Source organism: Podarcis gaigeae (genome assembly GCF_964106915.1).
Source record: "Podarcis gaigeae genome assembly, chromosome: 10".
Classification (NCBI taxonomy): domain Eukaryota; kingdom Metazoa; phylum Chordata; class Lepidosauria; order Squamata; family Lacertidae; genus Podarcis; species Podarcis gaigeae.
In genome coordinates, this window is record NC_139686.1 from 66904782 (window position 1) to 66921657 (window position 16876).

A 16876-nucleotide genomic window follows, 5' to 3' on the forward strand; every position below is an offset into this window, starting at 1 on the left:
TGCTTTCGAACTGCTAGGTTGGCAGGCGCTGGGACCGAACGACGGGAGCGCACCCCGCCGCGGGGATTCGAACCACCGACCATGCGATCAGCAAGTCCTAGGCGCTGAGGTTTTACCCACAGCGCCACAGTTTAGAGATCATTAACCCTAAAAAGGGAGAGCAGGAGCCTTGAAGGGACCCATAACCTGGTCAGCAGGCAGGTTACCTGGCCACAAACTATGGTGAGATGTATTGTGTGTATAATATATTTGCATCTATAGCTACAAATTGGCAACCTGTGTCCGCTTTTTTGATAACGCATTGGTTACATGCATGACGTAGACATGTCGAATGGTGTGCACACATTTCCATGTGATAGCCCCCTCCTTGAAAATTTAAGGGGGCCCAAGGCCCCTTGACACCCCTCAGCCTGTGGCAGATAGTGTTGGTAAAGGTAAAGGGACCCCTGACCACTAGGTCCAGTTGTGGTCGACTCTGGGGTTGCGGTGCTCATCTTGCTTTATTGGCTGAGGGAGACGGCGTACAGCTTCTGGGTCATGTGGCCAGCATGACTAAGCCGCATCTGGCGAACCAGAGCAGCGCACGGAAACGCCGTTTACCTTCTCGCCGGAGCAGTACCTATTTATCTACTTGCACTTTGATGTGCTTTCGAACTGCTAGGTTGGCAGGAGCTGGGACCGAGCAACGGGAGCTCACCCCGTCGCGGGGATTCGAACCGCCGACCTTCTGATCAGCAAGTCCCCGGCTCTGTGGTTTAACCCACAGCACCACCCGCGTCCCCAATAGTGTTGGTAGGTGTGTGATTTTAAGCAACACACACACACAAAATCTGGCAATGCAAGTACGTATATCTTACTTGCAAATACATGTCTCGGCCATTCATTTATAAAGTCTATATACCATTTTTTAATGCAGAACCGCCATTTCAGACTGCAGTAGACAACAGCGAAAAACAAAAAGATCTCGAAAGGTGAAGCTAAATTCTCAGCAAAGTTTCTTGGACACATTCAATTTCAGACTGCGAAAAAGCAAAAAGAAATGTTAATAGCATGTGTTGTGTGTTTCTTTAAAAATGTAGGTTACTTTAACACAGGGTTTTTTTTAAGTCGGAACTCAGTTTAGGCAACTCTCAGGTGGGTGCCATTGCCATTATTAGAACAAGGGAGGTGTTCATTGTGAGTTCCAGCACCTCTTCTTCTATAAATATCATACTGCTTTTGCAGTGCAATCTGCTGTCTACCAGATCAGGCTCCCTGATCAGAAGGGGAGGTCTTGCTGGTTCTGTTACCATTGGATTCTGCTGACTTGGCGCTGAACAAGGCCTTCTTGGTAGTGGGTCCCCATTTGCAGAATGCCTTCCATTATGAGACACATCTCTCTCCCTCACTGTTAACATTCAGGAGGAACACTAAAATATTCCCATTAATCCAGGTATATGGGGCTGAAAGATACTGTTTCTGGCAAGTCTGAAATTGTTAGATCTGACTAGATATGTGATTCTTTTTAATTTTTTGCTGATGCTTTTACTGTTTTTAAATTTTCTACTTATTCAGTTTTTTAACTCTGCTGTTTTGTTGCTCTGTTGTTTGCTGCCCTGGGCTCCCTTGGGAGGAGGGGTGGAATAGAAATGTAACTAATAAATAAATGTCTACTCTGAAGTAAGCATAATAAACTTTCCATAAAGTTTACTCCCAGGTAATGCTTCCAGCCACAATAACTGTTTTCTTAATTAATTTATTACCTGCCCTTCACCCTAAAGTCCCAGGGCAGGTTACAACTATTCAAAACCCAACATTACCAACCGTTGAAAATGAATTAAAAGCAGGGTGGGTCCTAAATATATACATCTCAGGTGTCAAAGACCATGGTGAACAGGTACATCGCGTTCGCTGGAAACGTAGTGAAAGTGCTGGATGCATCTTAATGGGGAGGGAGTTTCACAACTCGGGGGCTGCCTGCGTAAGTATCCATGTGTAGACTCATTAAAATAACTGGTGAAATAGAGGTGCTTCTGATTAATAAATCACAAGTAATCTGAAAGACAATATGGGCAGCAGCAATATCATAATTTCTGTGTTGCATTCAGGGCAGGGCTTTGTAGCAGAGGTCCGTTGGCCTTGTTCAGCAAAATTAACAGGTGGACAACCAGTGTAGCAGTTCTGATTTAAACACACACACACCTTAATAGTATGACCATATAAGGGACGCGGGTGGCGCTGTGGGTAAAACCTCAACGCCTAGGGCTTGCTGATCGCATGGTCAGTGGTTCGAATCCCCGCGGCGGGGTGCGCTCCCGTCGTTCGGTCCCAGCTCCTGCCCACCTAGCAGTTCGAAAGCACCCCTAAGTGCAAGTAGATAAATAGGTACCGCTTTATAGCGGGAAGGTAAACAGCGTTTCCGTGTGCTGCCCTGGTGCCGGTTCACCAGAGCAGCTTCGTCACGCTGGCCACGTGACCCGGAAGTGTCTCCGGACAGCGCTGGCCCCCGGCCTCTTAAGTGAGATGGACGCACAACCCTAGAGTCGGATACGACTGGCCCGTACGGGCAGGGGTACCTTTACCTTTACCTTTTAAATAGGTAAAGGGACTCCTGACTGTTAAGTCCAGCTGCAGACGACTCTCGGGTTGCGGCGCTCATCTCGCTTTACTGGCCGAGGGAGCCGGCGTTTGTCCGCAGACAGTTTTTCCGGGTCAGCTTGACTAAGCTGCTTCTGGCAAAACCAGAGCAGCGCACAGAAATGCTGTTTACCTTCCTGCTGGAGCGGTACCTATTTATCTACTTGCACTTCGTGCTTTCGAACTGCTAGGTGGGCAGGAGCTGGGACCGAGCAACAAGAGCTCACCCCATTGCTGGGATTCGAACTGCCGACCTTCTGATCGGCAAGCCCAAGGCTCAGTGGTTTAGACCACAGCGGATGCATAATTACAGCAAAGCCCAGGTATAGGTAAGGAGAAGGATTTATTGGGAAACACAAAGCCATCTAAAGAAACATCCCTTCCCAAAAGTATGGAGTATAAAATAACAACTCATAGCCTTTTCGGCATATTAAAGACCATGGCGGCTCCCTTCCTTTAGCTGCCCTGTTTATGGAGCATTTGTCCTGATTTTCTCGCATAAAACTGACATCGAGGTTAGACTATGCCTACTCCTTCAACTAGTTATACAATGAGAAACATTTATCCCCATTTCCATGCGCAGTGTTTATACGCCTTCCCATCAATCACTCCTCTATCCTACACCTTTCAAGACATTTCCCCATCCCTTTTCTAACTGCAAAAGTCCATTTTCAAAAATTAAAAAGTTGGGTTTTTTGTGCTAGGGTGCCACAGTTCTTTTAACTGTGCAAACCTACATTTCTCAAATGCATTCAAGTCCGTTCCTCAATATACTGACAGTCTGGAGGCAACTTAGGAAACTGGCAACTCTTGTTCACCTGGGACTTTCAGAAATTTTAGTAGGTGTGGATCTCTCCTCTGATAAATAAAGGAGCAGTTAGTGCCTCTGCATGTTTGGAATGCAGCAAGGAGAACTGCAAGCACTCAATTTGGCCGTGTTAAATCCCCACAAATTAGGGATTCTGGAGAATTTATGGGAAACTATTTTGCTTGGAGAAATCCTTCCACTGTCAACCAACCAGAATTTCACGCCGTTCGGCACCTCTCTCCAGAGAAGCTCCACCATTGCCTGGCAAAACAAGAAATTGTGCCGCAAACTGGTGTTTCGCAGAATCGTGCATTATCTTCATATTTGTACTCTAACATAGGTTATAAATTGCAGCTCTCTGAACTGAGAGGCATTCAGCCTCTGGTCCCTTGCAATACTAGTTTAAATGCTCTAGGTGAAAAAGGTGCATGGATGGAACATGGGTGTGTCTGCGTGAAAATGGGTGGAAGCAATTTTCCCAGGCAAGCAGGCATTCTCTTCTTGCATCTTACTTCGCCATTGTGTACAAGCAAGCTGGCTTCAATACAGTAGCTCTGTCATTGACTCACATTCCTGCAGAACTCTCTGTTGATATTTCCCATTGCGTGTGTAGGTCCCCAGGCCACCCCTCAAATAATTTCACACATAACACGTAATTTTTGTTTTGGTTTTTGGGACTATTTTGGCCACAACCTTATTAAAATACAAAATCAGTGAGTGGTTGTTTAGACATTGGTTATGACTATCTTTCCCCCCGCCTGGGACAGAACTGACATACCGAGGTCCGATTGGAAGCCAGTAGAAGGGAAAGTCAAAATTGGGGATCATTTGAGCTAAGCGTCGGACCCACGCCGCTCACCCCAGCAGTTCCCCAAGGCTTGCTGGCCCTGGTCCCATGACAGGGATTGGAGGAAATCGTGGCAAGCCCCAGGATTCCTTTAACAGAATTCCCTTCAGCGCAATAGGAGGGGCAGGCACAGCCTATCCTGACCCCTCCACCACCAGCATTTTATAACCAATGCCTAACCGCAACCTTACAAGTTGTGACGAATTGCTAAGTAGTAGGCAAAAACCAAATGGCACAGCCAATCAGCCAAATGACAAAATTCCTACTAGGCCCCTGCACCAAGGCAGGTGACCCCATGAGAGGCAAAGCAAGGTCAACCGGAAAAGAGGGCGGGCGGGCGGGTGGGTGATCCGATGCACTCTGCTAAGAGAGAGAGAAACCAGAGTGCACCAATATTTAAAGACTATGGTCCCACCCAATTTGCAACATACAATTTGCCCCAGCAACCCGGTTATCCAATCAAAGTACCAGGCAACAACCATTAACCTGCCTGGCAACAATAGGGCTGGCCCGGCGGCCCACACCGCAACACACACTCTCTTTAATTGGAGAACGCGCTTTGGCCTAACAGACTTATACCTTCCTGTTATGCAATATTTTTTCCACAACTTATTCTTCACCCTTTCAGACCTGTCCATTTTGAATTGTTCCAGCCACCATCCTCTTGTGTGCAGCCTGCTTTCTAGATCCCATCTCAGAATCAACATTATGTCCATTGCTCTCAGGTTTTCACAGTTTCAGACAGAATTTTCATGTCCTGCAAGCAATATCCAGCCATGTTACAATGCATGCAGTCCTACCATATCAAGTTGACAATCATGAGAAGCAGTCGCTATCTCCTTTCTAGTAACTTGCTTGCATTTTTTAGACATAGTTGAGAGCACCATCTAGTGCTAACATGAGTTTGTTGATCCATAAACAAAGTGCATCCACCACGTTGCCTGCGCTTTCGTTTATGGTTTTCCTGAAACCTATTTACTTAACCAGACAGAATCTTTTGCGGGGACAATGAGAATGCATCATTCCATCCACGCCGGATAATGGTGAACGTGATTCTCAAATTGACTCTGATGCATACATCAAGGGTGGTGAACATAATACCTTCCAGATGCTGTTGGACTACAAGTCCCACCAACTCCCACCAGGTAGCTATGTTGACCTTGGGAGACAGGAGTTGTAGTCATCATCAACCTTTTATTTGACCGTCAGTCAGAAAAAAATACATTTGTCAATACACAGTTAAAACATCGAGGAAGATTTTAGAACTTAGCCAACACTAAAATGGGCTAAACAGATAGCCCCATATCTATACAGTCAATTATAGTCTTACGACGCTTAAAAGCTAAAAAAAGAAATTTGGCCACCAAGGAAGGTATAGCTCTAGTGACATTATTCAGCAAGTGTAAAACCTGGTTTTCTTCGGGTAGGAAGCTAAATTGACATAGGAGTGGGTCTATAAAATTTTGTCTAAGCTCTGCATAAGAAGGGCAAGTCAAGAGAATGTGTTCGGTGGACTCAGCCACACCCATGGCACAATGACAGGTTCTCTGGGCATATGGTACTCCCCTGTACCTTCCCCACAATAGGAGTTGTAGTCCACAACATCTGGAGGGCACCTAAGCCAGGCAACCTCTGGCTTAGGACTAACCCTGTAACAACAACAACAACAACAAAAAGTGAAGAATATTCAAGACTTTGTTAAAGGATAGAAAATTGTTTTGTTGTTGTTTTTTTATTTTATTTATGTTTTTCAGATCTATACATTTCACTAATTTTACAATCATTTTAACATTTCAAAACTTGACTTCTCCCCCCCCCTTTCTGCGGTTCCTTAAATTTATTTTTAATATCTTCTGCGTATCCAAATTAACTTAATTTGCTCATTTATCCATCTACTTTAAATATATACTCTTATCAAACTGCAGGTTATTACAATAATCCTGCCAATGTTCTTATTTATCTGTAAATATTCAATAAACCATTTCCATTCTTTTATAAAAAAAAGTTTGTTATCTTGATTTCTTATTCTTCCGGTAAGTTTTGCTATTTCTGCGTATTCCATAAGTTTTTGTATCCATTCTTCCTTTGCTGGGACTTCTGCTTCTTTCCATTTTGGGGTGAGTAACATTCTTGCTGCCGTAGTAACATACATGAATAAGTTTCTATACAGAGGTTGACAGAAGTCCTAGGCTGCGATAGCCAAAGGTTTGTTATATTGTATAAGATGGGATGTTATGTCTAGAAAACATGTAAAAAATAAATAAATCTGTGTGTGTGTGTAGTTTTTTTTCTATACAGTTTCGGTAGTTCTATCCCTATAATTCCCAAAAGAAAAGCTTCCTTTTTTTCTTTTTTTACAAAAGTTATTTTAAACATCCTTTTCAATTCATTACATATCATTTCCCAGTAAGTTTTAACCTTACCACAAGACCACCACATATGGAAAAAAGACCCTTCATTCTCTTTACATTTCCAACACTTATTTGATTTAGATTTACAGTGGTACCTTTGGATACGAACGGGATCCGTTCCGGAGCCCCGTTCGCATCCTGAAGTAAACGTAAGACGCAACTGCGCTTGCGCGGGTCGCGTTTTGCCGCTTTCGCACATGTGCACATGCACATGACATCATTTTGAGCATCTGCACAAGCGCGAGTGGCGAAACCCAGAAGTAACGCACTCCGTTACTTCCAGGTCGCTGTGGAGCACAACCCGAAAATACTTAACCTGAAGCTACTTCAACCCGAGGTAAGACTGTATACATTTTTGCCAATTTACTCGGTGTCAGGAACCACTGAGATTTCATTTTCATATAATTTTCTCTTAGACTATAACATGCTGAAAATTGTTAACGACAAAATTCATTAAATAAACTGAGACCAATACAGGCAAGACGGAGGTGCTGCTAGGTGAGTGATGTTCAACCCATCACACACCCCTGAAAGGAAGGCATTGCACTCCTCCCAAAGGATCAGGTCTGTATCTGTGGTTGCTTATTGATCCAACACTTATCATTACAGGAGCGAGTGGCCTCTGTAGCTTGAAGCCCCTCCATGGCTTGAAGTTGCGACCGTACATGAATGGCGATAGCTTGACTACCATTACTCTTACTCTGGAAACCTACCATTTAGACAAGGATGGGGAATCTGTGGTACTCCCCATGTTAAAAGGTAAAGGTAAAGGTACCCCTGCCCGTACGGGCCAGTCTTGACAGACTCTGGGGTTGTGCGCCCATCTCACTTAAGAGGCCGGGGGCCAGCGCTGTCCAAAGACACTTCCGGGTCACGTGGCCAGCGTGACATCGCTGCTCTGGCGAGCCAGAGCCGCACACGGAAACGCCGTTTACCTTCCCGCTTGTAAGCGGTCCCTATTTATCTACTTGCACCCGGAGGTGCTTTCGAACTGCTAGGTTGGCAGGCACTGGGACCGAGCAGCAGGAGCGCACCCCGCCGCAGGGATTCGAACCGCTGACCTTTCGATCGGCAAGTCCTAGGCACTGAGGCTTTAACCCACAGTGCCACTCCCCATGTTGCTGAACCATAAATCCCATTGTCCCCGACCATTGACCATGTTGGCTGGGGCTGCTGGTAGTGGGAGTCCAACCCAATCTGGAGGGGCACCAGTCCTCCACCTCTGGCTTAGACCATTGCACTACATTCTATATGGGGTTGCATTTTAAAAACAGAACAGAAATTGCACTTTGTCCACTATAGGGCCAGAAGATTGCTAATCGGGACTGGGAGATTCTTATCACATTACATCTGTGCTTCAAGAGCTGCACTGGCTCCCAGCCCATTTCTGGGGTCAAATTAAAGTGTTACTGTTAAACTTTAAAGTCCTTAATGGCTTGAGTTACCCCAAAGCTTGCCTTCTTCCATATGTAGCTCTCTAAGACGTTCTTCAGAAGCCCTGTTCCAAATGCCTCCATGTATTCCATGGGTGTCCATTCAAATTTATCTACCTTTCCTAAATAGAAATACTATCCTATTTAGGTCATGTTCTGATAACTCTTCCTCGTGTGCTTCTATCAGCTCAAACCTGGTGGCCTCAGTTGTTCAGTTGACTGGAGATATAGTCTAAATAAATAATAATAATAATAATAATAATAATAATTTATTTGTATCCCACCTATCTGGCTGGGTTTCCCCAGCCACTCTGGGCGGCTTCCACAAAGACCAAGAATAAACTAAGATGTCACACATTAAAAACTTCCCTGAGCCTTAAGATGTCTTCTGAATGTCAGGTAGTTGTTTATCTCTTTGACATCTGATGGGAGGGCGTTCCACAGGGCGGGTGCCACCACCGAGAAGGTAGCTTTGCTTCTTGCAGTGAGAGAACCGCCAGAAGTTCCTGGGCACTGGACCTCAGTGTTCAGGCTGAACGATGGGGGTGGAGACGCTCTTTCAGGTATACTGGGCCGAGGCTGTTTAGGGCTTTAAAGGTCAACACCAACACTTTCAATTGTGCTCGGAAACGTACTGGGAGCCACTGTAGGTATTTCAAGACCGGTGTTATGTGGTCTCGGCAGCCGCCCCCAGTCTAGCTGCCGCATTCTGGATTCTGTAGTTTCCGAGTCACCTTCAAAGGTAAAATTTCTTGAGGGCACTGAGTTGGGGAAAGTTGATTTGAATCTACTGAATAAAGAAAATTAGAGAAGTGACAAGTGTCTCTAGCACACTGTTGCTAACTTATTCAGCAGTGCAGTGGCCAGAAGCCAGATATGCTGGAAACCATCCTTTACCTCCTACTGCTTTCCCAGAAAATCTTGTTTATGCTTTGGAAAATCATGCTTTTCTTTCCTTCCTTCATTTCCTTTAATTTTCCTGCTTAGGAAAAAAAAAACCTGTAAAAAGCACAGGACGCAGGAAAAAATTGTGGGAAAGTGCTGGATGCCTAACAGCTATTATCGAGTATTATTTTCTATTTTATGCAACTGGATCTTGTGTGAATTCAGGGCTAGGTGTTTTAGAAGGAAGCTGAGGAAATGCCTCTTTGCTATTCCTTCTCAACCCCACTTCTATAGATGATAATAATAATAATAATAATAATAATAATAATAATAATAATAATAATAATAATTTATTATTTATACCCTACCCATCTGGCTGAGTTTTCCCAGCCACTCTGGGCGGCTCCCAATCAAGTGTTAAAAACAGTACAGTGTTAAATATTAAAAACTTCCCTGAACAGGGCTGCCGTCAGATGTCTTTTAAAGATAGGCTAGCTGCTTATTTCCTTTACATCTGAAGGGAGGGTGTTCCACAGGGTGGGCGCCACTACTGAGAAGGCCCTCTGTCTGGTTCCCTGTAGCTTTGCTTCTCACAATGAGGGAACCGTCAGAAGGCCCTCGGCACAGGATCTCAGTGTCCGGGCTGAACGATGGGTTGGGAGCTAATTGAAGATAACCAGGGCTGCAACCCTTCACTTTCACCCCAAATGCTTGCAACATCTGCCCAAAGAACCAATCATAGCAGGCCAAAGGTAGAGGTCTGAACTCTTCTGCACTCAGGTAGCACACCAGTCAAGATACTGGACTTGGGGTAGCAGTCTTTGTATTGCAGGAACCATAAGAAGAACCTAGGTGGATGAGACAAAAGGCCACCAACTCTATAATTCTTCCCGAAGATGTCTCTGGGGAAGCCATGGTTAGGGTATCTCATAGGTAGGCAAACTAAGGCCAGGGGGACGGATCTGGCCCAATCGCCTTCTAAATCCAGCCTGCGGACAGTCTAGGAATCAGCATGTTAATAATAATAATTTATGATTTATACCCTGCCCACCCTGGGCGGTTTCCAACAAAATACGGTGGTCTGTTAAACATTAAAAGCTGCCCTAAACAGGGATGTCTTCAGATGTCTTCTAAAAGTCTGGTAGTTGTTCTTCTGCCTGGTTCCCTGTAACTTGGCTTCTTGCAGTGAGAGAACTGCCAAAAGGCCCTCGGCGCTGGACCTCAGTGTCTGGGCAGAACGATGGGGGTGGAGATGCTCCTTCAGGTATACTGGACCGAGGCCATTTAGGGCTTTAAAGGTCAGTATCAACACTTTGAATTGTGCTCAGAAACCTACATGAGTAGAATGTGTGCTTTTATTTAAAATGCATCTCTGGGTTATTTGTGGGGCATAGGAATTCGTTCATTTTTTTTTCCTTTTCAAAATATAGTCCGGCCCCCCACAAGGTCTGAGGGACAGTGGACCGGCACCCTGCTGAAAAAAATTGCTGACCCCTGGTGTATCTACTTGTCTATTGTCTTTCGTCTAGCGGGTTTTTCGTCTTGCGAGGCATTCGTCTTGCGGGGCACCACTGTACTTGGAGATATCAGTGGCTGAACCTGGAATTTTTCAGTGCAAACTAGATGTTCTATTGCTGAACCCTCCCAATATGCCTCTCCACAAACATGTGGAAATACGTATTTGGCAATAAACTGAACAGAAAAGCGAATCTCATGAGAAATCTTTGTTCAAAGATCTTATCAGCCTCCTTTTTCAGGGAGGGGCAGTTGAGAAATCCATAAAGCAGGGAAAACATAAAGCCAACTGTTCTCTTTGTAAAAGGCGGTTTACTGGACACTTAAGATGGGAGAAAATGTGTTGAGTGTCCTGGGAAAGAGTTGCTGCTGCTGTTCCCCAAACCACCAGACACTTTTGTGTCTCCCCATGGACCAGCCGGGGTGAAGAACATGCATTCCTTGGCTTAGTTTGTTGGGGATCTCAATCTAATTTTATGTGAAGAGAAAGGGGGTAGGAAGGGAGAAAATAGGAAACGGGAAAGCAGATTCGACAACAGAAAGGGGGGGAGGAGAGGGATAGTAAAAAAAAAAAACCTGGAATAAATATAATTTTAAGAGGGAACTCCACAGAGAATTTGAGCAAAAGAAAACATTCACAAATGGGACACAAGGTTTTATGGAGCAAACAAGGAACTAAGGAAGGAAGAGATCATAGAAAGATATTTATGCAAAGAGGTCACTTTCTTAGGAAAGATATGAGGAAACCACGCAACTGACCGTCTTAAAAGCTAATAAAGCATCTTGAACTAAAGGGTAAGGAATCTGTGAAAATTAATCATGGAAAGAGTCACATGATCCAAAATAATAAATAAACGAGCCAAAGAATGAAAAGCAAAAATAATTGCCCTGGGATGAGAGACAGGAAAACCAATAAGCAAATAATTACGATAATCCAAGGGAGGCAGCGAAAGAAAGAAAAGGAGACGTCTTAGAAAGATAAAGGAGCAAAAGAATCAAAAGTAGTTACTAGAGCAGAATTTAAGAGGAAGCTGCAGCAACATGAGCCGACATTGCAGAAACAGAAGACAGATATTGCATTAGGTGAGCTGAAAAAAAGTTTAGATTTATGGCTTTGGTTGGCATTTTGGGAGCTAATGTCTTACTGCTTTATTGAGGTTTTATTTGTTTGAATAATTCATTTTATGATGTTTATACTGTTCTGGTGATTGATTTTATAAAGTAGCTTAATAGACACTCATAAACTCGAAATTCTGGCTAGGCTGCAATCACCACAGTAGAAGACAGGGGAATGCATATGGTATACTTCTCAGTAGTGGAACACCCTCCGATCAGATGTCAAAGAAATAAACAACTATCAGATTTTTAGAAGACATCTGAAGGTAGCTTTGTTTAGGGAAGTTTTTAATGTTTGAAGTTTTATTCTGTTTTTAATGCTCTGTTGAAAGCCGCCCAGAGTGGCTGGGGAAATCCAGCCAGATGGGAGGGATATAAATAATAAACTATTATTTATTATTATTATTATTATTATTATTATTATTATTATTATTATTATTATTATTTCTACTACTACCGGGAACTTCGTTCTACTAGCTCCTACCACATACACAAACTGGTTCCTTAACCAAGAAAGGCGCAGAAGCTAGCTGAACAAGGATAGGACAGCTACTGCCAACATCACAATTTTGTCCCTGGGAATAAAGTAGATAACACAAGGCTGACGTCCTCCAACCATCGAAACAAAATAAAATAAATTCCTTCCAGTAGTACCTTAGAGACCAACTAAGTTTGTTATTGGTACGAGTTTTTGTGTGCATGCACACTTCTTCAGATACACTGAAACAGAAGTCACCAGACCCTTATACAGTGGTGCCTCAGGTTACATAAGCTTCAGGTTACAGATTCCGCTAACCCAGAAATAGTGCTTCAGGTTAAGAATTTTGCTTCAGGATGAGAACAGAAATCGTGCTCTGGCGGCGCGGCGGAGGTGGGAGGCCCCATTAGCTAAAGTGGTGCTTCAGGTTAAGAACAGTTTTAGGTTAAGAACAGACCTCCGGAACAAATTAAGTACTTAACCCGAGGTACCACTGTATATAGTGAGAGGGTGGGGAGGGGTATTACTCAGATGGGTGGTGGGAATGGGTGATTGGCTGATAGGTGTGGTAAACCTGTTGACAACTGTTAATGACTGCAATTGGTCTTACAGGAAAAAGCAAGGGGTGAGATGGCTAAAAATAGCTTTATCCTGTATAATGAGATAAGAATCCTATGTCTCTATTCAGACCAGGTCTCTCCATGGTTTAAAGTTTGGTAATAAGTTGCAATTCAGCAACTTCTCCTTTCAGTCTATTTCTGAAATTCTTTTGTAGTAAGACAGCTACGTACTTTGAGATCTCTTCCAACCGTGGTACACCATTTAAGCATTGAAAAAAAATTGTTAAAACAGGGTGCCTGTTTTGTAAGCCAGCCAACACACTTAAAGGGGTGAGGTTTCTCTTCATCCGCCTTTGAAATGTCCTAGTGCAGTTGGTACTCCAGGCTTCCCATTAGTCAAATGGGGCATATTCCTGGAAGGCATCCATTATAAGGAATGTCAGCTAGCGGCTGCCTGCTACTGCTGTCTCTCCCAGCAGTGAGAGGACAGAGGAAAGAAAGCACTCCTCCACACAGTGCAAACTATGCACTGTTTTTCCCCCACAGGAGGCAGTGATGGCCAGCAACCTCGATGGATTAGATAAATTACCGTATTTTTCGCTCTATTGGATGCAGTTTTTCCCCTCCAAAAATTGAGGGGAAATGTGTGTGCGTCCTATGGAGCGAATGCAGGCTTGTGCCATAGCCGCGGGCAACCCCTCCGGCAGGGAGAGGCTGCACGGGGCTATGGAGTCTTTAGCCCTGCGCAGCGTCTCCCGGCAAGGAGAGGCTGCACGGGGCTAAAGGGGAAGCCCAAACAGTGAGCAGGATCCATCCCACTCGCTGCCTTGCCTTCTTCCATAGCTGCGCGCAACCCCTCCGCAGGGAGAGGTTGTGTGCAGCCTGTACGTTGCTCTTTGGGGCTGGGGGGAATGTTTTTTTTTCTTGATCCCCCCCCCTAAAAACTGGGTGCGCCCTATGGTCCGGTGCACCCTATGGTGCGAAAAATACGATAATGGAGGAGAAAGCTATCAATGGCTATTGGCCACAATGGATTTTCTCTGCCTACCCCATTGGATGAAGCCAGGCTTCTGAAACTACATGAAGGGAGAGTTCAACGAGGCTGAGGGTATGTTCTGTCAGATGTAGTGGACTTGTAAAAGGGTAAAAGAGCATTGGGAAATAATTTATAATGAGTTGGGGGGGGGAATGTTTTAAAGTACTTTAAAACACACAAACACACACACACACACACACACACACACACACACACACCAGAGTCCTTTTTGTTGGGGATAATTCAGGTGGAAATTCCCAGGTGTCAAAAAAGATTATTTATGTATGCCACTACTGCAGCCTATTGTTTTGTTAGCCCCAAAATGGAAAACAAGCGAGGTCTCAACTAAAGAAGAATGGCAACTTAAGCTGATGGAATATGTTCAGCTTGCAGAATTAACAGAGAACAAGAAGAACATACATTTAGAGAAGATTGGAAAATGTTTATTGGATATATCGGTGAAAATTGTGTACAGCTGAAAACATTGGCAGCATTAAGATTAATTCAACAGTGTAAATAAGTTTTGATAGATGTAATAGTGGAATACTGAACGGTTTCATTTATGTAAAACATGCAGGGATTTATGTTATGTAAAAATGAACCCATGGAAAGAGAAGAAGGGAAGCCATTGACATTTTAAGGTTGTTTAAATGAATATTCTAAAATGTAAAATAGAAAAACTTAATAAAAATTTTATATATAAAAAAGAAGGGAGAGTGTTTTTGTGCTCAGTCCTGCTTGCAGAGTTCCCACAGGCACCTGGTTGGGCCATTATGTTCTTATGACAGATGTGTGCAACAACTAAATGGGACTGGGGTGGACTTTGGTAATATGGTGCCCTGAGGGATGACAAAATTTGCCACCCCACAACTTTGAGTAGGTACCCATATACATATAAGTTGTTGTTGTTGTTGAGTTGTCGTTGTTGTTGTTTTGCTCCCCCTCAGCTTGGTGCCCTGTGTGGGGGAACTGCCAGTACCATCCTAAATCCGGTGTTGATGGGGCAGACCAGGTAATGACTGGTGCAGAAGAAATGATATGCTGAGTTGTTCAGGGTTAACCCTACATAAAACTACCTTTGGTACCGATAGGTCCTCTCAGGTCTCCACCTGGAAACTGCCAGGAACCCAACACACAGTAAATAGGTTTTAAGGCAGGGCAGCTGTAGAACGAGTAAAGCTCCATTGTGGTTTCAACATCTGCCAAGATGTGCATGATCAAGTAAGGAGGGTGGAGAAAGTAAGCAGAAGAGCAGATAAACGAGAAATATAAATAGCTCCACTGAAGCCACAGATAAGTGCAACTACGCTCAAGGCATCTGTACACGTGAGGAGCCAAGGTCAGAGATGTCTCAAACCAAGACTTCCAGCAACTAGTTGTGTGTACCTCGTTTGTCAATAGTGCTCTGTTTCTACTGCAAGGTGGATAGCCTGAGCTCTGGTCTCCAGGGGGGCCAGCAAGGCTCCAGGATGAGCTTGCCTGAATGCTCAGTCTGCTGACTCCAGTGGCCAAACCCTGTCCACCAGACCTCCAGTGGCCAAACCCTGTCCGTGAAGGCTTCCGGTGGTGCCCCAGACTCCGAACTTTCATCTAAAGTACAGTGGTACCTCGGGTTACAGATGCTTCAGGTTACAGACTCTGCTAACCCAGAAATAGTACCTCGGGTTAAGAACTTTGCTTCAGGGTGAGAACAGAAATTGCACAGTGGTGGCACAGCGGCAGTGGGAGACCCCATTAGCTAAAGTGGTACCTCTGGTTAAGAACAGTTTCAGGTTAAGAACGGACCTCCAGGACGAATTAAGTTCTTAAGCCAAGCTACCACTGTAAGTCTCTAGCCCTCCTAGTTATGGGGCAAAATGTGCAGGTACCTTCTAAGTGATTTAAGTGAAAAGACAGTGATGTGGCACCTTGCAGAATGCAGAACTAGACAGTAATAGTTTGTTTGCATATGACAGAGAGAGAGAGAGATCTATAATCAGGACCAGCAGGACATAGCTGACTTCCCATGGTAAACATAAGATTGTTGAGGCTGGTTGTCTCTCTCATTTTGTGTTATGACACACTCCCTCCTTGGCAGCCATTTTGTGACTGGCACCCCAGCACACTTTCAAAAGTCAAAATGTGCCCACTTGTCCAGAAAGGTTGATGAAGCCTGCTATAAACTTTGAGCCTCAGAACTTATCCTCAAGTAGCTTGTCTCCTGTTTTAGAACTATCTGCATACCCATCTCCACTCTAGAAAAGGAAAACCAGATGCAACTAAAACAGAGCAATTCCCAGAGGAAAACACGCGTCTGAAAAATAAATTAGCTGACATGGATAGTGTCAGGGAAGTGCCATCAGTGCCGGAGGGAGAGAGCAAAAGCCAGAGGGATTCCAGAGAGCGTCCAGGGATCGGGAGGAGCAGCCCATCGTCTGGGGAAGAGAATCAGTGTAGCACCAGTGGAGAAGGGGGGCAGATGGGGGAAGCGGCGAGGCAGTCCCATGACTCCTTGCCCGGGACCAGCGGGGAGAGTAGGGGTCCTCCGCTGCCCACGCCCTCCTTGCGCAGAAGGCTTTCGCGCAGAGAGTAGGAGGAGACTAGGCGTCAAAGAGCTTCTTTGCTGGAAGAAGTTTAAGAAACGCCCATTGACGGGTTCTGCCAGCGATTGAGTCAGCCACGGGTGAGTGGCTGTCTGGACAGAAAGGGTTCACTTAGGCAACCCAGCCAGGTGTTTGCACCCAGCCGGGGAGATACAGCCGTCTTACGCACGAGCAACCCCTAGAACCATTACAGATAGCCTCCAAGAAAGTGAAAGCATGGAAGTGAGAATTAAACTAGCAGACCTTGAAGATCACAGTAGACGCTGCAATATCTGCTTCCACAATTTCCCTGAGAAAATGGAGGACAAAAACTCAGTCGATCTCATTGTACGCTGGCTAAAAACAACAATCCCAAACCTGAAACTCGTAGATGGTCTGGAAAGGGTACATAGAGCTCTAAGACACATGCCAAAAGCCAACACCCCTCCGCAACACATCGTTGCGTGCTTCGCCCACTACAAAAAGAAAGAAGACATATGGAACAATCTCAGAAACACAACCAACCTCCGATATGGAGAAAACCCCATCCTGGCCTTTTAGAATTTATTGCAAGAGACCCTAAAATGAAGAAAAAACCTACGCCCATTTA